The 17,974-nt window shown below is 32.7% G+C and overlaps 1 protein-coding gene across 2 annotated transcripts in view; it reads left to right on the forward strand.

The window, feature by feature from the left end:
- Positions 1–583: 583 nt before the first annotated feature.
- Positions 584–17,974, forward strand: part of Gp150 (leucine-rich repeat domain-containing glycoprotein 150) — a 31,678-nt gene continuing 14,287 nt past the window's right edge. The window contains exon 1 of one of the 2 annotated variants that reach the window (XM_013320787.1): positions 584–696. The gene's annotated coding sequence lies outside the window, so the exon portion shown is untranslated. Of the gene's footprint in view, positions 697–726; positions 753–17,974 lie in introns of those variants that run through there. The other variant, XM_013320788.1, reaches the window with a different exon arrangement.

Below are 17,974 nucleotides of genomic sequence, written 5' to 3' on the forward strand. Positions count from 1 at the left end.
AAAGTTTAAAATTGTAATTTAACATTTTTAGTTATGTTAAAATTTACGAATTGAGTTGCCAGAAACCTCCGAAAAGTTCTCGTAGGTTGCATTATAGAACATTTAAATATTAAGCAATGAGTATAACTCTATAAAAAGTTATGTGGATCTTTAAATACTTAAAACATTCAATTACCTACGAATAAATGATATACCTACGGAAAATAGATGTGTGATATTTGGTTAAAACTTTATTATTGGAGTTTTAAGAAAAGCGTTTATGATAAATCATGTCATGTAACATTTTTTTTATATTTATTTCATTAAACTTTAGTTTAAACGAGGAATCGAAATTACAAATTTTATACATTTTGCATCACTTTGAGACGAGAAGCAAACATAAGATATGACATTGTTGGTCGCACCGGTGATGTAGGTTGCTGCACCACAGGTAAAGAGGTACACCAGATAAGTATATAACCATCTCTGTCCGCGCGCGACGATCGGGGCGGGATAGAAAGAGACAGCAAGGTCTAGCTCGCGTCACTAAACAAACAAGGCTTAGCCTTCCGAGTCTGAGTAACACTCGACGGGTTCGAAGTTGGAGCGAACCGGCGCCATTACTCTCGACGTATCCGCACGAACGTGACTGTGTCTGCTTTTCATTTGTTTTTCCTTCATCGATCGTGTCAGAACATCATTACTGCGCAGTGTAAGGTAAGAGAGTTATTCATAAGTTGTTTTTGGATGAAGTGAATCGTGTTTTACGTGAAGTGAGTGTAATTGAATAGATTAATTGTGGGTCAGAGGAGCTTTCTCGTTTATTTATGCAAAGAATTCACCGAAGGCGGTGCGTGCATGTAGGAGAGTCGGAGGCTCGCAGGCGCGGCTCGTCGCCCGCGCTGCCTTCGTCGCCGTCGCCGTCGCCTGCGCAGCCTTATAAACTAAAATAGCTCTAAAGTGACTTAATTTCGGTTAACTTATTCCCAATTCTGTTCCGCGGTCAGTGTTTTCGTAATTGTGTGCATTGTTTGTGACGCGCGTTTTATTTGTCCGTGCTGAAACAATACACATCGCTTTCGGAGAATAATGTCAATTTCTTTGTGCGCCGTTACGTTTTGTCTACACGATCGGTTTTTTCAATAAACATCTTGATGCTTTGTCTCTTCTGTAACAAATTGTATTGTTTCAATGAATGTGTATGACTAATGTAATAGTTAAACCTCGTAATAGTAGCTACATATAACATGTGCTGTTACATTAGTACCTAATCTTCTTTAAGTGTACTTAAAATTTAGTTTTTTGAAGAAACATTATATCGATAACTTATTAGAGTTTACTACTGAGATTACCTTTGCCTTTCCTAATGTGACTAAAACTATTGTTAAAAAAACATTCCACATTTAAAATAAGATTGTCTTGCAGACCATACGTGACAGTTAACAAACAAGTTGTTATTACATTGTTACTGAAAATCTTTCAATTCTAAGATGGATAATAAGATGTATAAAATAATCTTTATAACCTCTTGAGACTTTATCTACAGGCGCTTAATCTAATCCAAGTATATCATTGTATCTATAACAATAGAGAGATAAATCTGCAATATAATAAATTATGGAAATTATTCAATATAATATATAACCTATAAGCGAACATTAGAGACAGAGTAACGTATTAGGTCATTCCATTTGTCTGACGACATAAAGGTGGACATTACCAATGTTACGTTATAAGTGAACAAAAGTTCGGCCTTCGGTTCGGTTGGTTTACGTGACGGATCGCACCACTGACCACGACCACTTAGTCTGGCTCAGCTTGAATGGCTGCGCGATATACTTTTAATTTCAGAACGGGAAACTTATGTCAATTGTCATTAACTTGACATAAAAAATACAGATAAAATATGTTTGTGGTTTTTTTTAAAGTCACAACTTCTAGGCCTGATAGTCTGATAATCCAAGTAATTGATGATTTATAACACTGCTTATCTAAAAGACAATGTCATTTAGTACTAAACCTAAACGATCAATTGTTCTTAAACCATTTATCTAACGATGTTCAGTCTACAGAAGGTTCTCGAATTCGTTGACACATTTGATTTTAATGTGTCTTTTTTTGTCTTCCTTCCGTTCGTACCAAGCTAGTGTTTATCGTAAGATTCGCTTACAGAAATACAATCTGTATTGATCGTGGCTGCACATTTTGATCCCCTTTGATCTCATTCAAGTACACTTCGTATCGCCTGTCTCCTTCCAACATCATTTACACACATGCAGCCTTCTCTTTCTTAAAACTATTTCATCTGAGCCATTGGATATCAGAAGACTTAACGAGAAGGAAATGGAATTTTGGAATGCTACTGTATGTACACAGGATTAATTGAAATAGGAGTTGCAACTGTGCATTTTGCACAATTCGATTCGTGACATCATGGTCAACAATTTGTCGTTCGTAACAATCAGCACAATTATAGTAGCCTGGCCTCTGGTAGCAAAAAGTAAAGATCACGTGATTGGCGAATGGCATCGAGACGAAACACATTAGTAACGGTCTAGACTATAAATTAACTTTGTTCTTAAAAAAAATATTTACAAAAGACATTACAGTGTTCACAGACAATTTTAAAACGGAAATATTTAACCTAAGTATCTTTAACTTAGATTAAATACGTCAGATTAAAATTTGAAACTATTTCGATCGTCAATCGACTTTTGAAATACTTTGAATGGCTTTGTCATTTTAATCCAAAGCTTTAACGGTTGTTCACTAAAAACTACGAGCAATAATTAATCGCTTTTAATAAGAGCTCAAATCTTTTAAGCTCTTTTTTAGTGTAAAAGTAAATATAACTTACTACATTGGCTATATCTGGTACAATAGAAAGTTTATTTCGAATTTAAATTCTGATCATCTTGATGACTAAGCTTGCCAAATATAGAACGATGATTTCACCTCTATAATGCACTTGCTTACGTTCTTTATTCAGCAACATTTACTACACTTCCTATCGTTAATTAACACTAAAATCTATTTAAAGCGACACAGATATTATTAAAGTAATTTTGTTTTTTAAAATACCATAAATTTCTTAATTGTCCAGTAATCTTATTACTATTACAAATGCGAATGTTAGATGGATGGATGTTTGTTTGAAGATATCTTAAGGTTCAACGGATCTGAGTGAAATTTGGCATAGATGTTGATCATAGTCTGGAAGAACAAATAAGCTACTAATTAAGTTTTTCTTTTAATTCCGCCTGGAAGTTGTCGTGGGCGACTGCAAATTACATATACATAAATACCTGAGTTTTTTTATATTCACTCGGTGTATTGTGAAGACAAGTAGATGGCTTTAAAGAATTGCAAACTTGGTTACTAGAACAGATAAAGGAATCTATAAATTAAATGTTTGATCGAAGAAAGGAACTAAATATTTACAAATTGCGCCTCAGGCAAAATATAGGCATCAATTCTAAGAAGCAAGGGGAAGGATTCCGAGCATTCTGCAAAGTCCGTGTGATCCGGCCCTTGTACCCACCGATCCCCTTCTAATACTTTTGTTTGCAAAGGACATTCGCCTGATTGTTGTATCATTGTCAGGTAAAACGTTTCGTTTATCCGTGAAATGTATTTAAACTTGCAATATACCAAGTTATACCAAAAAGGAGACACATTTTCCAATCCAAACGCTAAATTATAACAATATCCCGCTACTCCGTCCCCGCGGAATTAAACCATGTTAGCCTATGTTTATTCAGACTATATGCTATATGAATGCCACATTTCATCGACATCCATCGCATTTATAATATTAGTAAAATATATATATATAAAATTTAACTTTTCACAACTCCAAGAAATACAGTTATCATGTATCAGTAAAATTCACTAATCAACCATCTATAAAGTCATATGTCTACCTACCTATTTGTTGTTTAAACGTTTATTTGACAAATAATTTTAATCTAATCTTAAAGATATGTAACTTTGAAAAACAAACGAAGACAATTATCTAGGACTTTGTACAACATGTCAATATAAAATGAAGAATTGCAACTGCCCTTATAAATCTTAATAACTCATTTTGTGATTTATTTGCGCACTTATAAAACCGATGCACTTTTAATGTTAATAATTATACGAAGCTGTTAACTTTTTAATTTTTTTTTATCTACTTATAATGTTACTTCAACCTAATTAAATATAAAAAGTAATTTCCGTCAACAAAGTGACGTGTAAACATAATATTCATTTGTTTTATACTTATTACTTACTAGTTGTCGCCTGCGACTCCGTCCACGCGGAATTAAAAAAAATATAGTAGCCTATGTGTTCTTTAAGTATGCCAAATTTCAGATAGATCTGATCAGCCGTTCTAGAGATACCTTCAAACAAACATCTATCCATCTAAACATTTATAATATTAGTAAGATTTTAATTATATTTATAAGTAAAATAAAGTTTATTTTTCTATGCGTGTTATCGAACACTCTTACAAAATAAATGACAATCAACAGCAAGAAATAAATATGTATTTATGAAAAATATTATGATTTAGTCACGTTTTTATACGTTCCTCGCTTTTTTAAAGCAAATTAGACAGAGACAACACATATGTATTTTATTTTATTGGTATACACAGCGCTATCCGAAACACTTCATGGGATTATGATGAAATCCAATTTAAACAATGTCTTACACTTGCATTATAAATGCGGTTCTTTACTATATCGCATTAATTCCAGTTTGTGCCGCCTCTTACCGGTTTCATTCCATTTAATTCCATAGTAGTTTTCAATGATTTAACTTTTACCAAATTTGTGAGCAATTAATTTATAATTAATACTAAATATTTGTCACGTTTTTAATTGTTTTTTTTTTTACCGAAAATGGTCTAAAATCGTACATTCACTTTACGTTTTGTGTGAATTTATTTTATTTTTTATTTGTAATCGAGATGTATTGAAAATAAATTAAAGAATAGATGAATATTATAATTCAGTAAATTAAATTCCAATGCTAACAATATTTAATTTCATTAAAGTTATAAAAATACCGATGTATTTTATTTGATTACTGATAGATATTCAGCAGTATCAAAACGCAACACCGTATCTATGGTAACTAGGATAAACAAACTTATTTTAAAAACTGTAGTACTTTATAAATATTGTAACACATTTTAATTTCTGCATTTATTCATTGCTTCTTTTATTCATATTGTGTTATATTCGATTCAGTGCAGTGTCTTTTATGCTTCTCGTTAAAAAGTTTGGTAAGTCTTTGATAACAAAAAAAACCTGCTACTTTAGAATACTAGTAGAAATGTCATCGTTCTTGTCTGTCTAGTAAATTATATAAGATTTAACTTAGTATATCATGGAAATGCTTAAACTATGACATGATTATGTAACCATAACCATATCACTAAATCATGTGTTTATAGTAAAATCTTATTATACATATATTTAACGAAGAAAGGAATCGTTGGTAGATGAGAAAACAAGTTCAGAAATATATAAATTAAATGTTCAAAGGCTAACTTAAACATGATGAAAAACAGTAATACATAAATGTTATTTAAAGTAAGTTTTATTCTTGACTGTTTATATAATGGACTGACTTTAATTATAAAATAAAGTAGACCTTCAATCAAAAAAGAAATACTTGGCCATGACCTAGAGTAGACGTAAAGATTGCTTTTTCTACTTTTTCTTTTCTTGAATGAATCCAACCTTTTTACGGGATTTTGGATGTTCATGAATAGTTATTAACCTTAACATTTTTGTATCTGTATTCTCCTACCATTGAAGCTATTAACTCTGTTAAGTAAAATCCATAAAATTAATTTTCTACATATAAATATCCTCATATTTTATTAACTGACTTGTTAGTAAGTTATAACTGCATAACATAAATCTGACGTCATACGACTAGCACATGATTTTACTACCAACACAAATATGACGCAAGCTTGCCAACATTCGCGGTCTGGTAAATCCGTCGAGTTTTACCTGATTTCTTACATGTTATTATATGTCCTAGCACGAATATTATCGACAATTGCCTTCGTCTTGCGCCAATATTGGTATTGAGATTTTTCCGTCAATGTTATCGATGACGATACGATGGCGCTTGTCATAATTATTCGTGCTAGACCCACTGTAAGTTTTTTAATCTTCCGACAGCAATACATATGTCTTCTTTCGTTGTAGGTATTTTTAGGAAGAAAAACCGACACTGTGCCGGTGTACTGGCACAACAATAGCCTTGCTAAAATTACGTTTATGTCCCCTCGCTATCATTCTGACACTTGGTAACAAAAACGCGCCATTCGCGCAAAAAGATTCTAACTAATAATGTCTAAAAGTATTTATCCCCAAAACACGCAGTACCATATGCCTAATAAATCAACGTTTATCACTGTCGTATTCTCTTAAAAATTTAATATGTCAATATGCGGTTTTCCCGTCATAAGTAATTATTTCCTTAAGATAGTTATAATATACCTAGACTTAAGTGGCAGCAATTGTTTATAAATAGCTAACCAATATTGTATAAACTGGCCACGTATATTAATTCAAACAAAAAAATCCATAATCTCAAGAATTCAGGGAAAACCGCGATTAGCATTTCAGACTTTATCCTAAAAAATGAGCATTTAGCTCATACCTACCACATTTAGATCAGGCAATTTTTTGAACTGTTACGGTTTGCTGTAACTTACAGTTTTCAGTCCTCTTTACTATGTCCTTGTAGCTAATAGCTTAGTTTCGATTCTGCGAAGTTGTTAAAACAACCATCAATCATTGTAAACCAAGGCTCGTAAACATAAATAACTTTAGTTTCAAAACATTGTCACACAAAGATATTGGGTTTCAGCTTTGACAATTGTGTAATCTTCTTTGTCTTGTTCTTTTCCTCCTTCTATGTCCAATATAAAAGTAGGCAAAACATCTGCAACTTTCATTATCACGACTTTAGGTGAAATATAAACTTTAGGGTTCCTTATCTCGAAAAGAAAAAAACGGTACCCTTATAGGAACACTTTGTTGTCCGTCTGTCTGTCTGTCAAGAACCTTTCTCTCGGGAGCTTGGAGGTATCAAGCTGGATTTTTTTTAAATATTAGAAGATTTTTGTTAATTTACTAATATTTCTTGTACCATTCCAACTAAGCTCTATGCTTGTGCTAGGATATGGTTTATGACAATAGTCGAATGGGACTCGAACCACCGAACACTTGATCGGAAGTCCGTACCCTTAACCATTAGGTTATTGTCGCTTCAAAATGTTTGCCTTTATCATAAAAAACAAGTGTTACTAAGATTGAAATTATAAATGTCAGTTTAAAAATGAGGCTACATGCTTGAAGAATTAATTCTCGAATTAGACTTGATTGAAAATAGTTGAGCAATGAACTCACAAAGGACTATAACAAAAAGTACGCAGCGGAGAATAACAAAGGCGTACGATCATCAGACTCTGAATAATTTAGCGCAATGAGCCTTCTTATCGCTAAAGAATTTCTACTTCAAACAGAGCTGATATACATTTTGATCCTTACGGCGTCCGCGAGAGATAAGATTCAGTCTAAGTTAAACAAAGACTCACTGGATCTGGCAAATATAACACGTGCAGACAATATAGTCATTATTTTTCTCTATTGATACCACATTGACTTGTATGGTGCATGTATTGATTCATTTTGTATTTAATGTTTTCTTTGTCTTCTTATATTTTATTTATTTTAAATGTTTCCTCTAAGTAACGAAATATACGATGTTCTAAGAATTATTAATAAATAGACTATGTGTTCTTCCAGACATTTTCATAAGATCTGTTGAGTCGTTTCGGATATACCTTTAAATAAACATCCATCCATCTAAACTTTCGCATTTATAATATTAGTAAGAAGTAAGATTGCAGATTATATACAACAAAACAGTTTAATGCGTGGATATGTCTGTCTGTAGTAAAGTTGCAAAATTAACCAAAATATAGATAATTGACTAATTGCCTAATTGTTATTATAAACTTTAACATTGTTAAATAGACATTATTCACTGTACTCGGAACACAGAAAATCATATAACCATCATTATTTGTAACGGTAAATAAGTTCTTAAACATACAAGTACTGTAGTTTTATCAATATCTATTTTAAAATACGTGACCGGAGCGTATATTTTTGTTTACTAGAATGTGTCATATATTGTCAGTATACATCTTTGTCATATTGTAGTTGGTTTTGCGGCAGATTCTTAAGTTCAAGAACAATATCTACAAAACGACTACCTAAATTATTTTAGGGTAAATGAATAGGAATTGTTATCCCAGTTAATTACTTAGTTGCTATAACTAATAAGTAATCATATTCGATTTCATTTCGTTTTTAACAACTATATTCGTGACATTTATTGTTGCCATTGAAAACATTCAACATTATTAACATTTCGTGGAATCTTGAACAATCAGACGGACGGGATATTACACGATTCGTCGAAGGAAAAAAGCGCACTATTACGTTATTGTTCGTACGTAAACTGAGACGCGTATCTGAGGCGCGGCCGCAGTTCCCAGTTCCCACAGGTATAATCGAGCTGTCAACGAACAATACCTCGTCCAGTTGCCAGTGAAAGCACCACGATGTAAAAATAACCCAACACTTTTTATACGAGCCTCACAAAACACCGCCTTTCATTGCTCGAGTTAGAGAGAGATAAAAAATATAGTCATTCATGTGTACAGAATCCAGTATAGCTCGCAGCACAACCGATCTCTACAGTTGCACTCGATTGCCCGACTAAATTGAAAAGACCCTTTAAAGTATTCAATTCCATTCAATTCTTAGGACGTATAACTTTACGTAATGATTCGTAGGCCCGTTTTTGTATCGGTGAGCGTCGGCGTCGGCAGCAATAAGTAATAGGGTAAACATCTAATGGAGGCCGTTCGACAAGTTCTCCGCTCACAGACCGCTTCTTACCTCAAATTGTATTTATTTTTATTGTGTTGTAACATGTCTGTTGAAAGGTATTTAGATTCAAATACATTCCCGATGTTTAATAATACTAGTTATTATATTTATATATTAAATTACATAACGCATGAAAGACAAATAATATTGGTACCATACTTATTTTACATCTGTGAAATTTTGCAATGGACGTATCATGTCTGTATCTACAGACATGATACGACCATTGCTAAATTATATTAGCCTTCTGGGGTCAAAGCGATATAAAATTATTGACTCAATTTTTCTTCAATCATCAATTAACTATCATTGAAAAAGTGAGAACGATTTTGTTATGTTGAAATTGATGAATAATAAATTATACGAAATATGAAACAGAGTAGTAACTATCAATTAAAATATTGTTACTAGCGCTTTTATAATATCTTGAATATAAGCCTACTGAGATTTCTAGGAACAAGTTACTAGAAAACATCTACATTCCAATGACTTGCACAGGTTCTCTGGTGGGAGGATAACCCACGCGTTATCCTACTAATAAATTACAACTCTACAATACTTATTCCTTCCCATTGACCTAATCCTCATATATTTGAACTTTGATGTCATGTAGTTTCAGAAACCTGACTCGGTCATAATTGAAACTAAATTAACTTTTCGAAGTTTTATTTTGTATATAATTTATTTATTTACAATGCGAAAGTAGGTTATTTTATTATTCCTGCGCCCCGCTTAGACCAGAAAAATTATTATACTAAATGCAATATATAATCTTCTATATATATAAAAGAAAGTTGTGTTAGTTACACTATTTATAACTCAAGAACGGCTTTACCGATAGGTTGAAAATCGGTGAGGAGGTAGCTTAGAGCCAGGAGACGGACATAGGATACTATTTATACATTTTTTTAATTATTTTATAGATGGATGTTAGTTAGAAGGCATAGATGTAGAACATTGCCTTGAAGACATAGGCTACCAATTTTTACTTAATTCCTCGTACATGGAGTCGCGGGCGACAGCTAGTAGCTTAATATTTATGATCAGTATGGTGGTGACAATATTGTAAGTTATAAGTCGAGACGTGTTTTTCATACCTAGTCATGACTTCATTGACTTGTCATGTCTCCTTGTTATTCAGTAACTCCGTATGTTCGCTCAACTTGTGGCGATGACGTGTTTCGTCTGATTCTTATGTCTTTTGCGCCCCATTTAAACGAATTTTAAGTGCTAAAATTTAATTAATAAAAGCTTAGTGGTCTTACCTTTGGTTTCTGATATTTAAATCTCTGTATAAAATATATCGTCATCCTTGTCTTTTGTCTTTGACAAAACAGATATAAGGATTAACATTTGACATTAAACAGAGATTTTGATGTCAGAAACTCACGGTTAATAACATACATAAACTTTCGATACATTTTTTTAAACATATTCCAAAGAGATCCATTGTTGTGTTTAAAATTGTGTTTTTTTTAATCGCCGCGTATACAAACGATTCTATTATACAACTACAATAATGACGGGGTCATTGACATTTTTATAATTGAAATGATAATGCCAATAATAAGAATAGATTATGTTAAAGGCAGACGTTTGCCAATACTTTGTTAGTTCAGCTTTATTGTGTTATAAAAATGTACAATACAGGCATTTATTGTTACACTTTAGTCTTGTCTTAGTTTATATTAACATTTTCCTTAAATCTTATATAATATATAAAATTCTCGTGTCACAATTTTCGTTCCCATACTCCACCGAAACAGCTTGACCGATTCTCATGAAATTTTGTGAGCATATTGAATAGGTCTGAGAATCGGCCAACATCTATTTTTCATCCCCCTAAATGTTAAGGAAGTCCAACCCTTATTTTTTTTTTTAGATAAACACGCGGACGGATTCGCGGGCGAAAGTTAGTTTTCATATATATGTTTGTTTCGACGTTTCCAAGATTTACTTTTCACGTAATGATATCTTTACTTTAGCATGTGTTTAACATCATTTTCTTATTTGATCATCGTAAAACCTGTTTACAGAGTAAATGAGATGTTTTTCTCAGTTGTAACCAAGTCGTATTACTGTTGAGGTAAAATTAAGCAAACTAGACAAGAAGAGAAGCAATTTTTTACTGGTCTCTTTACTACTTACTGTTTTTACTATTGGTACCTTGAGATGTTTTTTAATCTAACTGTAAGTATCAACTGTTAAAATACTAGGAAAACATATTGACTTCTCTCTCAGCCTCTAAAAACCGAGATTATGATACGATTATGATACTCGTAAGTTTTGGATTGATATTTCGGTAGTAGAAACTTATGGTTAATTTGAAATACAATCGAATCTGGATAACCCTGAAATCTCTATACGCGAGAACCATTGTACGGTCCCAACGGAAGACGTCCATAAGCGAGAAACTCGGGTAAAACAAAAACCTTTATAAGCGAGAAAAAAATATTTTCAGATGTATATTAAATGCCTTGGCTCGTATCGATAGATAGAAAGTAGTGTTCATAGTATACATTAAAATCAAGATTTTAGTGAAGAAATCTTAATCCTTTCCTTTCAATAATAATTGGTACGCTGAAATCCTGATTTTTTTGTTAAAATTTACGATTTCATCTTGTACTGAATTTAGTCATGTTATTGTCGATTCTCTGTGTAGGCAAACATTGGAGGACCAATTGGACGAACAGACTGTAGACATATGTAATTTAATAAACAAACGAACATATACTCGCATACATATTTATGATAAATAAACCTAAAACAAAGGTTCGCGTACACAAAATTCAATTAACGGATTCTATGCGCGTTCGTGTTGCGATTTACGATCGAACTACGAGGCTAAATTAACGGATAGCTTGTGATTTAGACGCAGCGGTTGAGCCGAGGCTCAGAATAATTAATACATCCTTGGTTTGATTTATCGTTGATTTTGAACGCCGCCACATTAACACTCTGAGTTACTCATTGAGAATGTAAAGTTAACCGTAGGAAAATTAGCCACCAGTCACGTTTCAAAGTTTATACATATATTGAGTACTACTAATTGTATTGCTAACTAGCTGTCGCCCGCGACTCTATCCGCAAGGAATGAAAAAACTTAATTAGTAGCAATTTTTCGATTTTTTCTCACCTTTCACACCTTCCCTAGACCTTCACGAACATTTCAAGACAAAGATAAGATAAATCTGTTCTCGAGTTTTAGCGAGACTAACGAACAACAATTGCTTTCTATATATACAGATTGTATACTAGGACTGTCGAATCGAGCTGGGACTTACAGTGGTCATAATTCAACTGTAAATACAAAGACAATATCCTTTATGTTGTTATTTTGTAAAATAACAATAAGGAAATTGTTACAAGTATCATACCTGAAAGTCAGATATTTTAAATTACTCAGAAATGTTGAAATTTTTATTTAAACTATTTCCTTTACAATGCCTTATCGAGCCAACTTCGGCCCTGAGTCACGCTTCTACAAAAACGAGTGAACCACGAGTTTTAATTATAAAACATAGGTAGGTCATGTACACACTACACACTTAATCAATCAAGCGGCAAGATAAGGAAAGTGGTTATCTTATGTGTCACTATTATATAAATATTCGAAAACCGACAAAATGCCAAAATAAAAAAATAACTGACATTACTTCCCATTTAACTAATTAAACTCTAAAGTTGTAATTATATTATATTTAATTATTAATTTGATCTATTCATTAAAAAATCATGTTTTTTTTATAAAACAGATAAAAAAATTATCTGATAATATTCAAAGCGCCACTTATAAGTGGATGTTGTTATGATTTCATTTTTTTTAAAGTGAAAAATACTTACGCGTAAAAAAGTTTTTTTCGTTCTCCTATGTCTCACATATTTCGTTATTGCTTGAACGCGACAATTACTTTCTTGTTCGTAACCAATTTAAAGTAACAACAATATTATTAATATCAATTGGTCGCATGAATTTATTCGATGGAATGTTCTACTACCTGATTGAATAAGTGCCTCATGAGATTACTATGAAGAGGAAGTGACGATTTTATAATAAAACGGAACACAAAGGCAACGCCGCAGTAAAATTCTCCTTACACGCTCTGTTTGATTAATACATCCTTTTATATATTTTAAATTGAGCAATTATAGGACAGTCACGGTCAAAGGTCCTCTTTGCCTTTTACCGTATGACTATGTTTGCTTTTGACATGTAACACTAGAAACCTATTCGACGCATGTAAATCAAGACTGACGAAGGCAGAATGGAAATTATTCATTGTAAATGTTTTGAAATATTCACTTATTCATATTGTCCAATATATTATTTAAATAAAATAATACGTTTTTGTCACTTAAACGAGGGTTAGGCTAAGTGCTATCTGCGCTCGGCCACCTCAAGTCCGGTGAAGCTGTAAATGCCTCTTCAAGGCAAACAGTGACTACTCAGTCACAAAAAAATGTCCCTACAATATCTAACTGTTAAATTGTAGTTCCTTGCAATAATCTTTAACAATATATTAATAAAGATTATACTATTTGCTTGTGTCAAAAATTTAAGCTCTATAGATATGTTAACAACTTTGAAGGCGTAATATTTAACTGTTATAACACATAAAATCAACACAGTTTTATTAATATTTAACATTGAGTTATTTTTGTTCAGTATAAAATCAAGGGCGTTTATTTCTTGAATTCTGTAGCTAAAATCTGTTGAAACGTGCTTCTATAGATAGCGATTGACTTTCGAAATTAGGCTCCTGCCGTGGGTTTCCGAGACCGAAATCTCCGTTTAAAATGGTTTCTTTGTTATCTTTAACATAAGAGAGATAGAAATATGTTTTAACCATGAGGGTTAGTGTGACAATCGCGACATATTTTGAAAAGAGAATAATTAAAACTAAATAATAAAAATACCAGTAATTGTATATTTGAAGCAAAATGCAAGTACTTATTCAGTTGCCAAATATTGAATACGACCATTGCAGTGTAAATAACCTCGCAAACGCGGCATATTTATTAACAGTCTGTCGTGACCACGAAGAACCGAATTGGCATGCTGCACACGATTCTGACATTGGAAAAAAAACATTGTATTCCGGGTGAAAAACTTTATTCGAATTCGGGGCTCACTTTCTTAAATTGATGTTATCATTTGCAAGAAATACTTACTACTTACGGTGAATTTTGGATACTGAAATTGCCAATCTTTTATTTTGGTGTACCAGTTGATAAACAACGATCCGCAGAAGCGAAATAAAACATTTTAAAATTAGATGTTAGCCTTCTGAATAGTAAAGCAAGACATATTATTAGATTTTACGATTCTATAACGCAAATAGAGACAATCATAAAAATTTAAAGTGGAATAATCCGGACTTCAATGTAGATAATTTGCACGAGCGATCATTCGTGTCAATTCTTAAAAAGAATGTCGATTTAAAAGTGTTTTTGTAGAATTTGATTTGTTCTAGACATGATAATTTATGATTACATTCATCATTCATTCGCTTTGTACTCTTTTAACTGACGTTTACGAATCGTGCGATACGGAGAGAGACAATGTCAGTGCCAATATTACTGTCAATCGGTTGTGATGCGCGCCATGCATAAAACAATAATTTCTTGGCAAAGTAACTGACAAAAAGTACGCGATTTGAAGTTGCAAATAAAGTACCTTACACGTTTCCTGTTCTTTTCCTCAGAACCGTTGGAAAAACCGTATAGCTACACAATGAGCAATAAATTTTGGCATCAATGTTTTAAATGTTTTTGCCACGTGATATTACATTATGACGTATATTGTTTTGAATTTGGAACGATATTTATTGTGTCTGAAACTTGTTCTGCAGACATACGCACATTTTTACGCCGCGACATTTAAGAATTGGAAAACTGTTGTCCCCAATTTTTATTACACGTCATGTCCTCAAAAACACGAACATGTTTAACACATATAGATCGTTCCTAATTTTTGTATAGTATATGTTCAACAGAAATGTCTTAGTTTAAAATTGAAACATAATATTTTACTCCACTTTATAAAAACAAGTGCAATCATGCATAATAATTAAGGCTAGTGTTACTTGAAACGTAGGTAATAATTGTTCTGTCTACCGGAACAGTAAACGGCATTCGTCATCCTTTTTGTCTTCTACCTAAAAAAACTCAGGTACATATTGCATAGCATTTAAATGTTATCTTAAGGTAACCAACGTCACGGGGTTTTTTCCTTTAACGTCGGTTACTTCAAGGCCAAACATTTTATATATATGTTGTGTCTTAATCTAAATGATTAAATACAATACTTTTATACAGCGATTATAAGTAAAGTTGCCATGTGACCACCCACGAGTTAAGAAGTAGATTCGCGTTCGTTCTCTAAATACAGCAAACATCGCGCATACGTCACGGTTCGCTTCACCTAATCGGTGGGTGTCCTTCGCACCTTGCGACTGCAGCGACATGGCGACGCCTCGTACCGTAAACATGTAGCATAGATAATAAATTACAAATGTACCACAGATAAATTAGAATTGTAGACGCGGTAACTATGTAAACATGGGACAGCGAACGAGGTAAATAACTTGTCGTGTTTGCAGCACAACTATGATAGACAAATTTATATTATCTTTGAAATCTTATAATTTTCCTTTCTACACTACCTTCCAGGTGATTTGAACGTATATTGTTTTTTAATTAATCTATATAAAAAAAGTCTCTATCTAAATTATTTTTATAATTTTTAATATTGTTCGTGGTTAAATTATAACTTTGTCTGACCTGTTCATCTCTCAATTTATAAATGAAATTTGACACTTCATCAAATACTGTATAAAGGCAGAAGTAATAACATTTTGTAGAAGGCTGCACGGAGTTATGCGCGCACGTGACATTCAAGACGCAAAACATTTATGACAGACTATATTAAACTTCGACAAGGATTGATTGATAATCCGTTAACTAAATGTTTCTATTAAATACTAGCTCTCGCCAGCGACTCCGTCTGCGTAGAGTTAAAAAACTTAATTAGTGACCGGCATTTATTCCAATTTTTCTCACCTTTTAAACCTTCCCTAGATCTCCACGAATATTTCAAGACCAAGATAAGATAAATCCGTTCAACCTTTCTCGAGTTTAAGCGAAACTAACAAACCGCAATTGATTTTTATATATGTAAGATATTTGTAGATAAGAGTAGCATAACATTAATCTTTGATTATGAGGTAAATATTATCCTAGTCTTAACTGTTATGACGTCAAAGTCGCGGTTTATAATGTTCTGCGAGGGAAACCCCGCAACATTTTTAAAACAGATAATTTTATATTCCATTGTATATTATTCAAATACAATTTAAAAGTAAAACCAGTCACATTTTGTATGTGAATGTACGATTTGTGTGTTTTCATTGTTGAAAAACCTGTACGAAACAGGAAATGAGAGACTGTTTTGGCAATGAAACCCTAACATCATTTAGTAGGCCATAGAAATGCACTTTATGAATCTAACCTTAAAGATGTGACTTCGTAATTAATTCTAACCAATGTTCAGTAAACGCAGATTCCTAGTGAAGATGCGTTTACTGAACTTCTTCTTCTTCAACCTCTTCTACCATAAGATCTAGTCATCTTATGGTAGAATTATACTAAGGCACTTTGTATAGTGTCTCTGTATGAACACAAATATCTCTTGAATCATCCATACAATTTCTGTCGTAGTCTACACGTACCTTTATATGAACACGACAGTATGTGAACGCCTTTACGATGTTGCCGTGTTTTATAACAGGGTATTAAGTACCGCAGTTTTTATAACAATCGTTAACTGTCAGACGCCATATGCGCTTACGAAACGTTTGCAAACTCAAACTACCATTGCGGTGACGTCACCATTGTGATATCACCGCCTTGAACAGAATATTTGTAGTCTCTTAGTGACTGTTATAACGAAATTCCTTATTTTACCAACTGTGGTAAACTACTAAGATTAATTTTAAACGTTAGCAAATTAATTTTAATATTCGAACGAAAATTTGAGAATCTATATCATCGCCATTTTGACATGTGAAATATCACAATGTCATGTCAATTTTTAAGCATTGAAGAACATTAATACAACTTTGACACTAAAACACAACGTATTTTGTTTTATGTCGTCGTATTTCGTTTATTTTATACGTTTATTGTCGTTAACATTTTACTTTGACGTGTTCCGATTATTTATGGACTGTACCATAAATAATAAGACAAATATTTTATGTATTGTACAGAATCTTTTCATATTGATCCTGCTGTGATAGATCCTCGTAAAATAAGAAGTGGTGAACAACATCGAAAACTGTCGAAGAAAATTTTTGTAACGCAATGCGTTTTCTCTTCTATTTTCTATTAAATCTTGGAGTTAAAATAAAATTAAGCGTTTTTAGAATAGCCTAGAAAATAAGAAGTCGGATCCTTGTAATAAGTATCCTTCAAGCTAAACGACAAAGAGCTCTCGAGTTACGTAGTCGTAGCGTAGGCTTTATGCAAATTCCCCAGACTTTAGTAACTTTAATGATGATGAAAATGCACTTAATTAGGAGTACATGTCTGGAAAAACTCAATACAACTCTACATTTAACGGTTCTTTTGAGGTCATACGATACGACAGCTGTTTGTAATTCATAAATTCCAAAGACTTTTTACAAATTATAAGCACAATTTTAGCATTTTAAAACGATAGTATGAACGCATCTGCGACGTCTGGTATCCCTTGTAAGTGTATTTCAAAATATAGTAATGTCATTAAAACCAGATACATAATGTTAACAAAGTTTACTTTTACCGTTATTTACAACAGCGAGGGAAATTTATGATTACATCCTTTTCTCACAAAATAATAATTCATCATCATTCATCATCATCATCAGCTCACTATACGTCCCCACCGAGGGGCTCGGAGCCTACCCTAAGTTAAGGGTGATTAGGCCATAGTCAACCACGCTGGCCAAGTGCGGGTTGGTTGACTTCACACA

This window comes from Papilio xuthus, unplaced genomic scaffold (assembly GCF_000836235.2).
Source record: "Papilio xuthus unplaced genomic scaffold, Pxut_1.1 DF825946.1, whole genome shotgun sequence".
In the NCBI taxonomy this organism is placed as follows: Eukaryota; Metazoa; Arthropoda; class Insecta; order Lepidoptera; family Papilionidae; genus Papilio; species Papilio xuthus.